General features: G+C 42.9%; 1 non-coding gene across 1 annotated transcript; it reads right to left on the bottom strand.

The window, feature by feature from the left end:
- Nucleotides 1-11,755: 11,755 nt before the first annotated feature.
- On the bottom strand, nt 11,756-11,862 carry LOC132649619 (small nucleolar RNA U13). Its single transcript, XR_009588106.1, has one exon. It is a non-coding gene; the product is annotated as a small nucleolar RNA U13 (small nucleolar RNA).
- Nucleotides 11,863-12,473: the final 611 nt, after the last annotated feature.

Genomic DNA, 12,473 nt, shown 5'->3' with positions numbered 1-12,473 from the left:
TGGAACCATAACCTTACAGCCAACCCTTCCTTCTCTACGGGGCCTCAGTCAAGGTGTTTTATCACGGCAACAGAATGGTAACTAATACTGAAAACAGCAGTAAGTCCACCTGCAATGTGTGCTATATGATTATGGGTGAGGAGATAAATATTAAAGTTAGCCCCTTTTTATGTATGAGTGTATCTGTTGTACATAGATTTTTTTCCTGGGCTACTTCCAGTAAGAGGAGAGTCTGGATATGGATTTTCTCCCCACTCAATGGAGTTCTAAAATTGTATCAAATCACTTAATGGCCAGAAAGAGAGATACAACTTGTTCTCTTTCATATGCAGATCCTAGCTTCTAATTTTTATATAAGCATAGCTATAAGGGAATGGATGTGGATGTAGGACAGATATGAAAGTACAGAGAGGGTTATGGTGGGATGAAGCTCTAAGGGAAGGGTGGGGAGAGTAAGAAAACCATGTGACATGAGTGTGGAAAGAATACTGCCAGGCACAGAAGGGCGCAAGGGACAGGGGTGGGGGTCAGATGGTGGGAAGGAAAGGGAGATGGAAATGGAGGAGGAGGAAGAGAGAGAGAGAGGGGGAAAGAGAGAGAGTTGACTTAAAGTTATATATAAAAACTCAGTAAGAAAACATATTCCTTTCGGTGTGTTAATCTTTCAAATGCTAGGAGGGAGACTTTGCCCAAGTGTTTAAACTATCCAAGGATAGTGTCAAGGTTGTGCTCAGTCACACTAATTCCAAGCCAGTCAGTCACTGAGACCATGGGCACCACAACAAGGCAGAGATCCTGTTGCATCTGAATAACTGGACCAGTGTGTGGGTGAGGTGGCCGAGTTACAGGGCTCAAGGGGGGCCGAGAGGAGGGAGACAGTTCCAGCCCTTTTCTTAAGGTTTCTTAATCTCTGATGTCAGAGGAACGGGCTCACGGCACTTTACCTTATTGAGGTGTTTACAATACTGTACTCTAACAGTGTGCAGGCCTGCCTACAACTCAGCGTTAGCCTTGTTGAGAAGCTAACAAGTGAAAACTTCTGGATGGTGATCCGTTAAGTACATTCCAAACACATCGGCACCTTGCTTTCTTAAAATACAAGTCTCTACTTAAACAAAACAGAAAAGACTGATGTGATCTAAACTAGTGCATGGCACCTGGTAGGTTGACAATTAATATGTTTTTTAATGTTAGGATGTGCAAATATTAAAGTTCTAGGTAATCTCAGTGTGAGATCAGTCAACACGACAAGGAAGGCTCAAATCTTATTAGTAAGTTTTCTGGGGAGAACTATTCATAGAAGAAACAAATATAAGCAGCAAGCTAAAAATGCCGAAAGATTCTGGTAGCCTATTATTTATCTCTCTCGTAGGCTGAACCTGCTGTCTTTCTGTAGGCTCCTAGATGCCATGGGGCTCATTGTACCTCTATGGTTGCCTTTCCAATACACTAATTACCAAGCCTGACAAGATGGGCCCCGGAACAATGACGTTCAGTTCTCACAGTAAGAGGGCAAAGCAGTATGGTTGAGCCTTCACTTTAGCTGCAGTGACCCTTCCCACAAATATCAGACCTCTGAACTTAACCAACATATTCATAGTTTTTTGTTTTCTGGGATCCCAGTGTTTTCAAGATAGCAATGACTTTTGTAGGGGGGAAACTAAAGTGGAATTAAAGAACTGGTATTCATAATCCACAACTTACCAGTAGTTTGAGAACTTCAGGAGCAAAAGTGAATGTAATTTTGAGAATCTGGCTGTGTTCAAGAATGATGACTACAGAGCAGAAGCCTTGCAGAGTCAGTTTTATGAAACCTGCTTACAATGTGATCAGACTGGGGTTTGCAGTAAGCAAGCCCCCAGCCAAATAACCCAGAGGAAGAATGGATATATGAGCTCAAGTGTGTGCTCTCTCCCCCCACACTTCACATGTGCATTTCAAAACAAGTCATAACCCTTTGCCAACATCAGCATTGTGAAAGCCTTAATGGAATTTCCCAAGTATATTTCATTATGCGTTCTCCTTTACTGTTATTGATATAAATTGCATTAATTACCCTTATGAAAACATAAATAATTAACAGGGAAAGATAGAGTAAGGAGCAAGCATTCGCAGTGAAAGAAAACCTCTACATCCACAGCAAGAAAAATCTGTTATTGGCCTTCTTTTCCTTTTCGTGTGTGTGGTGTATAAGGACAAACTTGCGGAGGCCAGAAGACATGTGTCCCACTGTATCACCTCTGCCTTATTCCTCACAGGCAGGATCCGTCGCCCACCTGGAGCTGAGACACTTTCCAGGACGCTGCAGGAACCATCCTGCCCCCACTCTTCCCAGTTACTGCTACATGTGGCTGAACCTACCTTTTTACACAGTGGCTAGGGATTTAGGCTCAGCTTCTCACGCTTTTGCGTAAATCACTCTTACCACTGACATGGCCCTCCAGTCCCAGGATTCATTTTTATTCTTCTCTTTTCCTTATAAAAGAAAGCACTTAATTGGGGACTTGCTTACAGTTTCAGAGGGCTAGTCCATTATCATCATGGCACATGCGCAGGCATGGTGCTGGAGAAGCAGCTGAGAGCTTTTTATCTAGATCTGTAGGCAGCAGGCAGAGATAGAGGTAAAGATAAAGACAGATTAGATAGAGAGAAAGAGGGGGGAGACAGACAGACAGACACACACAAAGCAAAGAGAGAGAGAGAGAGAAAAAAAAAACCTGACATGGGCTTTTGCAATCTCAAAGCCACTCCCAGTGGCACACCTCCTCGAAGGCCACAACTCCTAATTCTTTCCAAATTGTTCACCAACTGGAGAGAGGCCTCCTGGGAACACTCTCATTCATACCACCACATCCCCTGTCCCTAAGAAGCAGCTTCCCATTTCCTTCTTCTCACAACACTCTGCTCTCTGCTTCTGTGAATTGATTAAGATGAGTAAGGGTCATTCCTTAAAGCATACCAACCCTGAATTCTGCAGACATCCTATCACACTCAAAAAAATGGATGTTTCTGGCTAACTATTCATGTTCTAACTAATCAACTTCTTCCCCAAATGGTCTCATCTTTTGCACCCTATTTTCTATGTTTTCTACCTCTTTTTCTCAAGAAACTAAGGAATCCTAGAACCTCAGATTTTTTTCCCTTCCCACAAGTATTCAGCTAACTGTCTAATATCACCAATTACACCTCAGTAAATCTGGGTCTGGGTCTCACATATCTGATCACTACTTTCCTTCTATTTTAGGTATAATTCAAAATCTAATTGCTTCTTGCTTTGATATGAGTTATTTCCAATCTCCTATATTAGGAAGTGCCACCTCATGTTGTCATATAACAAGTGTGAAAGGAAGCATTTCCAGGTTGTATTAAACCAGAAGCTCAATTACAACTATGCAATCGGGCTCCTGGATGGCAGCTTTGCCCACAGAGCAGCTCCTCTTATAGTGTCAAAATAGTGGCACAAAGATGTCCAGTGGCACCTAGAGTCGACCAACTTACAGCAGAGAAAAAGACCACCTCTCTTGAAGTTCCTCGTTTTCAATTCTCATTGGAGAGTATATTTCCTAAAGCATCCCTAAAAAGCTGCCATTAAATCCCACCAGTTAGAAATGGGTTATGGACCCATTGGAAAGTGGAGTCATCCTCTGGGCTGATGGAACCTCCTTTTCTATATACCGTGCACAGGTGGAGGAGCAAGTAGGAACCATGGCAGAAAAGCAGAATTCACAAGGAAGGACGTTTCAGGGACAGAATGAATATGAGGTTTGCAACTATTTGTCTATCTCCTTCCCAGACTGCAGCAATAAACCGCACTCTGTGCCCTAGGCTCTAGAGTTCCACCATGACCATCCATCCCAGACTTTCTTAATCAATGCCTATAGTAAAACTCTGTAGTGTATCAATACAGTGAAATATGACTTGGAAATGTAAAGGAATCATTTACTGTTATTTTCAACAATGCTGAAAGTTAATTCAGTCATGCTTACAAAACAAAGTCAACAAAAACATATACTATAACATTTATAGAAAATTCAGCAAATGCAAGCTCAATGTACAGTCACTTAAAAGAAAGCAGCTTAAGTGTAGATTGGGGGTCACATAGGAATAAGAGGGAGAGACAGAAAAGGGTATACTGGGAGTGAGATGTTTATTAGCTGAACCGCAGGCAGGATCTTATGTGTATGCATGTTAAGTGTTTGTGTGGTTTAAAAAAGAGTGGCCCCACCGGCTATAGATTGAGTGCTTGGTCATCAGAAAGAGGCACTGTTTGAAAGGATTAGGAGCTGTGGCCTTGTTGGAGGAAGTGTGTCACTGGGCACTGGGCACTGGGCACGGCAGGCCCAGTGTTTCCCTCTTTTGGGCTGGCAATCAGGATGTAACTCCCAGCTATTGGTCCACTGCCTTTCACGCCACCATGTTTCCCGCCATGCTTCTCGCCATGATGATGGAGGACTAAACCTTCGGATGTAAGCAAGTCTCCGTTAAACCCTTCCCTTTATCGGAGTTACCTGGTCATGGCATCTCTTCACAGCAACAGAACACTAAGATAGGGGATGGTGAATAATAAAGGTGGCGCACACCTTTAATCCCAGCGCCTAGGAGGCAGAGGCAGTCAGATCTCTGTGAGTTCAAGGCCAGCCTGGTCCACAGCGAGAATTCCAGGACAGCCAGGGCTATTGCACAGAGAAACCCTGTCTTGAACCCTTCCCCACCCACCCCCAAAGGAACTAAAGCATTAGATGTGGTCATACTAACTATCCCTTCACCAAGGTGAGAGACTTATGGAGAGCCTGTCAGCCAGCAGCCAGATCCCAAGATCTTCCCTAAGGTGGTTTAGGTTCAAGTCAATAAGGCAATATTAGATGTTGCGCTATTGTTTGACACCTCACTGTTCTAAGACATATAAAGTTTGGTGGTCCCCACAAAAAGTGTCCCATCCTGAAAAACACTATAAATTTTAGGTAGGAAACAAATGCCTCAACCAGGTCAGTGAAGGCCAGAAGTTCAAAGGCCAGATGGTTTAGAGACTAAAGAAATCCACCCCTCAATCACACACAAAGCACTGAGACCACAGAGATGGAAAACCTTTGGAAACTTGCAGTAGATCTCAGCTCAAAGATCTCTTTCAGAAGTTGTGTCATACACACTAAGGCCTTATAAGGAGAGAATGAGGAGTTTCCATCACTCAGTTCCTCCCAGGAAATCAGGAGCAGCATAAATCTCACTTCCCTGGCCACTTTGGGGTGAGGTGTGGCAAAATAATTTCTTGTATCACACACACAGGCTTTTACTTTGTTGTGAAATTGCTCGTGGTGAACAAATTTATTTTTGTGACTTAAAGTTATTCCACATTTGTCCAGTGTAAAAGGTCCCTCGCACTTAGTACTTTGGGGTGGCTTCCTTAGAGAGGACAAGGTCAGGGAGGGGTCCTTCCAGAATTCTGACACGCGGAACTACAGTTTTCCAAGAAAGAAGGCTGCTCCTTCCCCCTTCCACAAAGGACTTCCCCCTTCTATAAAGGATTGTACTGCAAACTTAACAAGTGTCTCCTACATATCAGACATTTTACACGGCCACTGCCCACCGGGTTCTCCTGTGTGGTTACAGAATGTATCCTATCGCTAACAAGGTTGCAGAGGTGAGCTTGTAGGGTACGAGGATCTGTCTGGCAGAGATGCCCCGCTCACGAGGCCCGTCTCCATCCTCCACCCCCACGACCGGAGCGAGCTCAGGGCTCCGCCATCAAGCCCTTGGAGTGAGCTTTTGTTGACCAGGAATCCCTCCTGGTGTCTGTCACCGGGGTACCTGGGAAGGACTTGGAAATCGGGAGCCCCAGAGATAGCACCAGAAAGAAGTTCTCCAGCATCACGTTGTAGTAGAGGACCCTCTGGCTGTCGTCCAGGAGGCCCCACTCCTCCGCCGAGAAATGCAGGCACACATCCTCCAGGCTCACACAGCTCTGGGCTGGGGTCACCGGTGCCTCTGCCATGGCGGACGTCGCGGCCTAAAAGCTTGTCAGGGTCTCCACCTGGAAAACACAAGCAAAGATGAGGCACTGCACGTCCAAGCCACTAGACCCCGGGGGCGACGCAGTGGCCATCACCGAAGGGTCTGCGCACGGACCATCCACCTGGGAGGTGCTCAAGACCGCACACCAGGCGGAGGCCACCTGCCGACCGAACTCGGCCCACACTTCCTCACTTCAACTGACATCCGGTGTCGCTGCTGCCGCCGGAAGTGCCGTCCCACCCCTGCCTTAGCGCGCTGGAAACCCCGGAGCAGCAGCTGTCTTTGCGCTACGCAGGCTTCAGTCCGGGGAAGGGCGATGGGAGATGTGACAGAGCCCAGTGGTCTCGGCTTCATTCAGGTCCAGTCCGAACCGTAATCCTGGTTAAGCATGGCTGGATCGCCGCGTTCATTCTGACTGATGATCGTCTGAAATGGCCGGTTTGCATAATCATGCTTTCCACAAGCAATATTTCATATATTGTAAATACCAGAAACCATCCACTTAAAAAAAAAAAAAAAAAAAAAAACAACTGCATTTAACTACAGTGGCTAGAACCTCTGGGATACTGTTCATTAATGTGGAGAGTATGAAGTGTTTTCTATTTCTGTTTTACTCTCATTGATTGTGTAAGTGAATGGGACTAAGTGCGATATTTCCATACATACAGGAAACACTTAAATTCCTGCATTCTTCTAGAATGCTGTACATATATTTACTATAGATATCTGTTATGGAAATTGCATTTGGGAAGATTTATTACTTCCAAGCAAGGTTTCACTCCGTAGGCTAAGCTAGCAATCCTGCCTCAGCCACCTAAGTGGAGATTAATGGTGTAAGCCAATCACACCAGGCGTGCAAGAATCTTTAAAATGATAATTAGTTGCCTGATACTACTGAGTAGTATTTTGACACCAATTCAGTTGCTTTTATTTTTTCTCGTTTTAGGTGTCATTTTAGTTAACTGTATAGAACAATGGGTTTTATTGGCGTTTTCATCCATGTGTATGTTGTGATGTACTTTGAACATATCCCTCCATTCCTATTTTTTGTCCCTGTCTTAGCATCCTATTGCTGTGAAGAGACACCATAACCGTGGAAATGCTAATAAAAGAAAGCATTTAGTTAGAGCTTGCTTACAGCTTCAGAGGTTTAGACCATGGTCTTCATGTTAGGGAGCATGGCAGCGTGAAGGCAGACATGGTGCAGGAGTAGCTGAGAATTCTACCTGCGATGGGTGATGTGTAGGCGAAGGCAGGAAAAGACAATGGAGCTGAGTTGGGCTTTTGAAACCCCAAAGCCCACCCCAATAACATACTTCTTCCAACAAGGCCACACCTCCTCTGCCCAAGCATTCAAATATATGAGCCTATGGGGGACACTCTTCCTCAAACCACCGCGGTCTCCCAGCACCGCGGTTCCTTTACTCTTCCCAAACGGTTCTCCCTAAACTTCCATGTCTTTTTGTTTTCATTTTTAACCCAGATTCTGTATTTGACAGCAAATGTGCTACGTGTCTTTCCGTTTTGGCTTTTTTTTTTTTGTCTTGAGATGATGATCGCCAATTCCAACCATCTTCCTACAAACGGAATAATTTTCTTCTTCTTTATGGCGGAGTAAAACTCTGTTGGCGTTCCAACTGCACCTTTTACGGATTGAGAACCACAGCTAAAGTGAAGTCACGTGATTCAGAATGGACAAGCACTTCCAGAAATGCCTCGTATCCATTACCGATTCGGTTTTGAATTGAATTTTTTTGAGTGTTCATAAACCTTGCACTGTTTTCAAGCTTTTTTCTCCCCTGCCACATCCACATTCAGCTATGTGACCCCGCATGAACCCACCGTTGAAGCTGTGGTCTGTTCTGTTCCGGGGTTTCTTTGTACCTTGTGCCAGCACCACAATGCCTGTTCTTTCATTCCTGCAGCTCTGCAGCATAATTTTAAACTGTGCATTGTAATACCACAAGTATTACTTGGGCTATTCACTGTCCTTTGTGCTTCCATATGAATTTTAGTATTTTTTCTATTTCTGAAAATCCGGATCACACTGGATTTTAATGGGGATTGCACGAATCTGCAGATTGTAATATAATCATTTTCACATGAGCTGCTCTACTTTCTAGGGTCTTCTTCTATTTCTTTCTTTACCATTTTGAAGTTGCCTTTCATATCCTCATTTATCCTAGGTATTTTATTGCGTGTGTGTGTGTGTGTGTGTGTGACAGAGAGAAAGAGATTACATATGTGTATGTGACAGTGTGTGTTTATGTGTGTGTGAGTGTTTATGCATGTATGTATAAGAGTGTGTGTGTTTGTGTGTGTGTGTGTGTGTGGTGAATGGAATCTCTTTACTGATTTTTTTCCACAAGAAGTTATGTAGGAAAGCTGCTGGCTTTACATGTTTATTTCATGTCCTGCTGTTTGCTGAAAGTGTTTATTCGAACTAAGAGTCTTTGGGTAGTGTGTTTAGCATAACTGTGTCTGGGTCTGGAGAGATGGCTCAGAGGTGAAGAGCACTGGCTACTCTCCAGAGGATCTGGGTTCAATTCCCAGCACCCACATGGCAGCTCACAGCTGTCTGTAACTCCAAGATGTGACATCCACAGATATACATGTAGGCAAAACACATACATACATAAAATAAAAACAAATGAATTATTCATAAAAAAGACTGTGTCACCTACAAATAGGGATAGCATTAGTTCTTTCTTTCTGCTTGTTTCTCTTGCTTTATTGCTCTGGCTAAGCTTTCAAGAATGAATGAGAGTGGAAAGGTTTTGAAAGGGTTAGGCTAACTTTGTAACCTATATGTCTTCTAAAGCCTATAGTTTTGAGTTTTAGGTCCATGTTAAGCTAAAGCCTCTTAGTACCTTTCCAGAGAGTGAAGGAATGTGACCCTATCTGTGAGGACAGATATAAAAAAAAAAAGGGCAAGCAAACAATGACCTTCACTCAGCAAAAGAAGGACCAGACCCTTGTCCTTGAGATAGCGTTTCTTAGCAACCACCTAGACTTCTTCTGAGTAGCTTTTGACCTCCAGCCAAAAGTCTGTAGCCCCTAAGGATGAGCTAACCACCCCACCCCCACCTTAAATTGCAGCTGTATCCACACTTGGCAGGACTGGCCAAGCTTGAGCACCTAAGACTAACCAATTATCTTACTTTATAGCTTCCTCATCCAATCCTAAGTTGCCAAAACTGCAACTTCAAATTTCCCACAATTTTTCTTTTAAAAACCTAAAGGTCTTTATCTCCCGGTGCCACTCTTTGCTGACCGGCAGGGGTGACCCCGTTGAACAATGGTTAATAAACCTCTTGCTTTTGCAACGAGTCTTGGTCTGGGGGAGTTTCTGGGAAGGGCACGATTGAACTCCTGAGCTGTGAGACCTCAGGTCTTACAGTTTTATTCCTAACTTTTGAGGAAATGTTTCTGTTCTCCCCCCTCCCCCCAGGGTTTTTATTATGAGAGGGTATTTAATGTTGTCAAGTGCTTTCCTTGTGTCTCTTGAGATGATTATATGATTTTCCCCTTGATTTATATGTACGCTTTATTACACTTACTTGGTGTCCTTGTGCCCCTGGAATAAAAACTAGATCATGTCATAAGAAGGTCTTAAGATATGGTATTGAATTTGGCTTGCAAATATTTTCTTGAAGATTTTTCTCTATATTAATTTAAGAAGTTAGACTATCATTTTCTTTTTTGTTTTGCTGTGCCTTTATTTGGTTTTGGGTAATATTGGGTTGGTGGGATGTGCGTGTAAGTGCTCCTTCTGTTTCTGTTTTATGGAGCAGTTTTCAGAGTCTGGATGATGTTCCGTGAAGTTGAAGCTGAGTTCCCCATTGTTAAGAGGTCATTATTACTTCAGTGTCATTGTTCATTAAAGATTTGTTTAAGTTTTCTATGTCCTCTTTGTTCAATTTTGTAAGGTCATGTGTGTTCCAATTCTTTTCAAGATTATTGGTATGTATGTTTTCAAGACTCCTTTGTTTAATATTGGTGGAAACTATTCCTTAATGATCTTCTGGATCCCGTGGGTGTCTGTCATAATACCTCCCTTGTCTGTCATGTAGATCTTCACTCTTTTTCATTTGTTAACAATGGTTAAGAGTCTTCCTAGTAAGCAGCTCTCTCTTGAGAGCTCAATGCATACTATTTACCACATAGAAAGAACAGCTTCTATAACAGCAACAGCCAAACAAATAAAAATACAATAAAATTTAAGTTTAATTAATTTAATTAATATAATAAATGATACTCAATTAGAGACAAGTGTTAGGCCACAAGTAACCACAGAAAAGAAGATGTTAAAAATAATATAGACTGATTTATGAATTTAAATAGTTAGGTTTAAAGTAATAGTAATAAAAAGATGGAGCTGGAGGAGGGGAATAAAAAATGAAGTTAAGGCCAGGGAGTGGTGGCACACACCTTTGATCCCAGCACTCAGTGCTTTCAAGGCTGGCCTGGTCTACAGAGTGAGTTCCAGGACAGCCAAAGCTACACAGAGAAACCCTGTCTGGAAAAAAAAAAAAAAAAAAAAAAAAAGGAAAGAAATGAGGTTCAGGAGAAGAAAAGGGAAAGAATGTAAGGGAAAGCAAGATTTAAAATATCTGATTATAAAAGAAGACAAATTCCTCAATACAGCTTGATAAAATACAAAGGAATAAAAAAGTTAATACAAAATATTAAATGATCAAACCAATACAAAAAATAGAGTAAAAAGAAAACAGGAGTTTCATTGTCGTCATTGGTGGTGGTTTGCTTTTTTGTTCTTTGTTTTGTTTGTTTGTTTGCTTGTTTGTTTGACTCCTCTGGTGTTAGAATTTTCGAGGTCTAGCAGAGCTGTGCTGGATAGCAGTGGCAGAGTCTGTTGAAGCTCTGAAGAGAGCCCTTTGGGTATAAGAGAGTCAGGGGAGAAAACTGAGCAGTAAGCCTCATTACGGAAAGCGACAACCAAGAGAATCTACCATTTTGCTTCCTGCTGTCAGTAATCTAGCTCCCATTAGCAGCAAGCCCTCACATTAAGAGAGGAAGCTTGAGAGATCTAGCCAACCCTTAGTCCTGGACCCATACCTCCAAGTTCCATACAGCAACAAACTATCTGTAGCAGTGAGGTGCCTCTGGAGGCCAAGCAATCTGACAGCTACCAATTCAGAGGTCTCAGTCTGCACAGTAATCCACAGGGGATGGGCCCCATTTCTGACCATAAAGTAAGGGCCACCACCACCAGGTACCTGCTCCATAGCTCGAATTCTTGGCTACTTAACGCCTTGGGGTGTCAATGTCTGACCTTTCCCAACTACGATAGCCAGTCAGACTGTTGTATCTGTGATAGGGGGGTCCCCTGAATTGGGATTGTTCTTTGCTGTCAGGACCCCAGATAGCTTAGTCAAGCCACGGGCCCTCCCCGTGGGTACTGTGTGACTGTGGCATACTGAGGTACAATGAACAACAATATGAGTTTCTTCTGCAGCTGTGGCTTCCTGCTCTGGGGGTGCCATTGGGGGACCTAATTCTTTGGCTAGACTTTTAAGCCTTGTGAGAACTGTGGGATTTTCGTATAGCTGGAATAGTTCTCACAAGGCCTGGCTGTCTTCATTTACGGTTTCAGCCTCAGCTTTTCCACCTGGGAAATGAGGGCTGGCATTCTGGACTCCAGTCATTTTTGTGTTCCTCACCTTTTTGTTTCTCCATGATTTTGAGCTATCCTGTCACCTCCCCCCCACCTTTTCTTTTTCTTTTGTGCCAGAGGCATAATATTCTGATGTTACAACACATTTGAGGGAGGCAGATATCACAAAATGGCATGAGTACTCTAACATGACACTTATGAACCAGGAAGAAAAGAATCAATCACTGTTCTTGAATCCTGATATTTCCTCTCTATCCTCTGAATATGCTCTTTCTGTTGCTGTCCTTACTTTCCCCATTTCTGCCATCTCAGAAAGCCTTCATTTATTTTTAATCACTGTTAGTATGACCACCCCCAAATGACAATTGGCCCATTGTCATCGTTGGCATCAGCCCACATTGGCAAATACAGCCATCATCCAATCAGTCAAATGGGGAACTAAAATTAAACATTGAAAACCAGTATTCTGATTCATAAGCATGTGTTTTATATGAATTCAGTTTTATGGAAATATAGGGACACTTACATACAACTTTCAGACGGAGAACAATGAAGACTTCAAGTAGACTGAAAATTTCTTCCTATTGCAATTTAGACCTTGATGACATTTCTCTTGTGACTGGGGCTCCTAATGGCTCACAAATTAGAATGCTTACTTCTGAAGGATAAGTGAGAAAGAGTAAATCATGCTTTTTTATCTCCTTTATCTCATTTAAAACCTATAAAAAATTCAAAAACTTATACTTGAAGCTATGTTTGAAGAGTGAGTTTTCCCTATCAGTGGACTTGGAAAGGGGCACGGTGGAGATGAGGGAGGGAGGAAGGGAGG

This window comes from Meriones unguiculatus, chromosome 20, assembly GCF_030254825.1.
Source record: "Meriones unguiculatus strain TT.TT164.6M chromosome 20, Bangor_MerUng_6.1, whole genome shotgun sequence".
Taxonomy (NCBI): domain Eukaryota; kingdom Metazoa; phylum Chordata; class Mammalia; order Rodentia; family Muridae; genus Meriones; species Meriones unguiculatus.
Note: the sequence above shows the minus strand (reverse complement) of the source record. Positions and strands in the feature narration are given on the sequence as shown.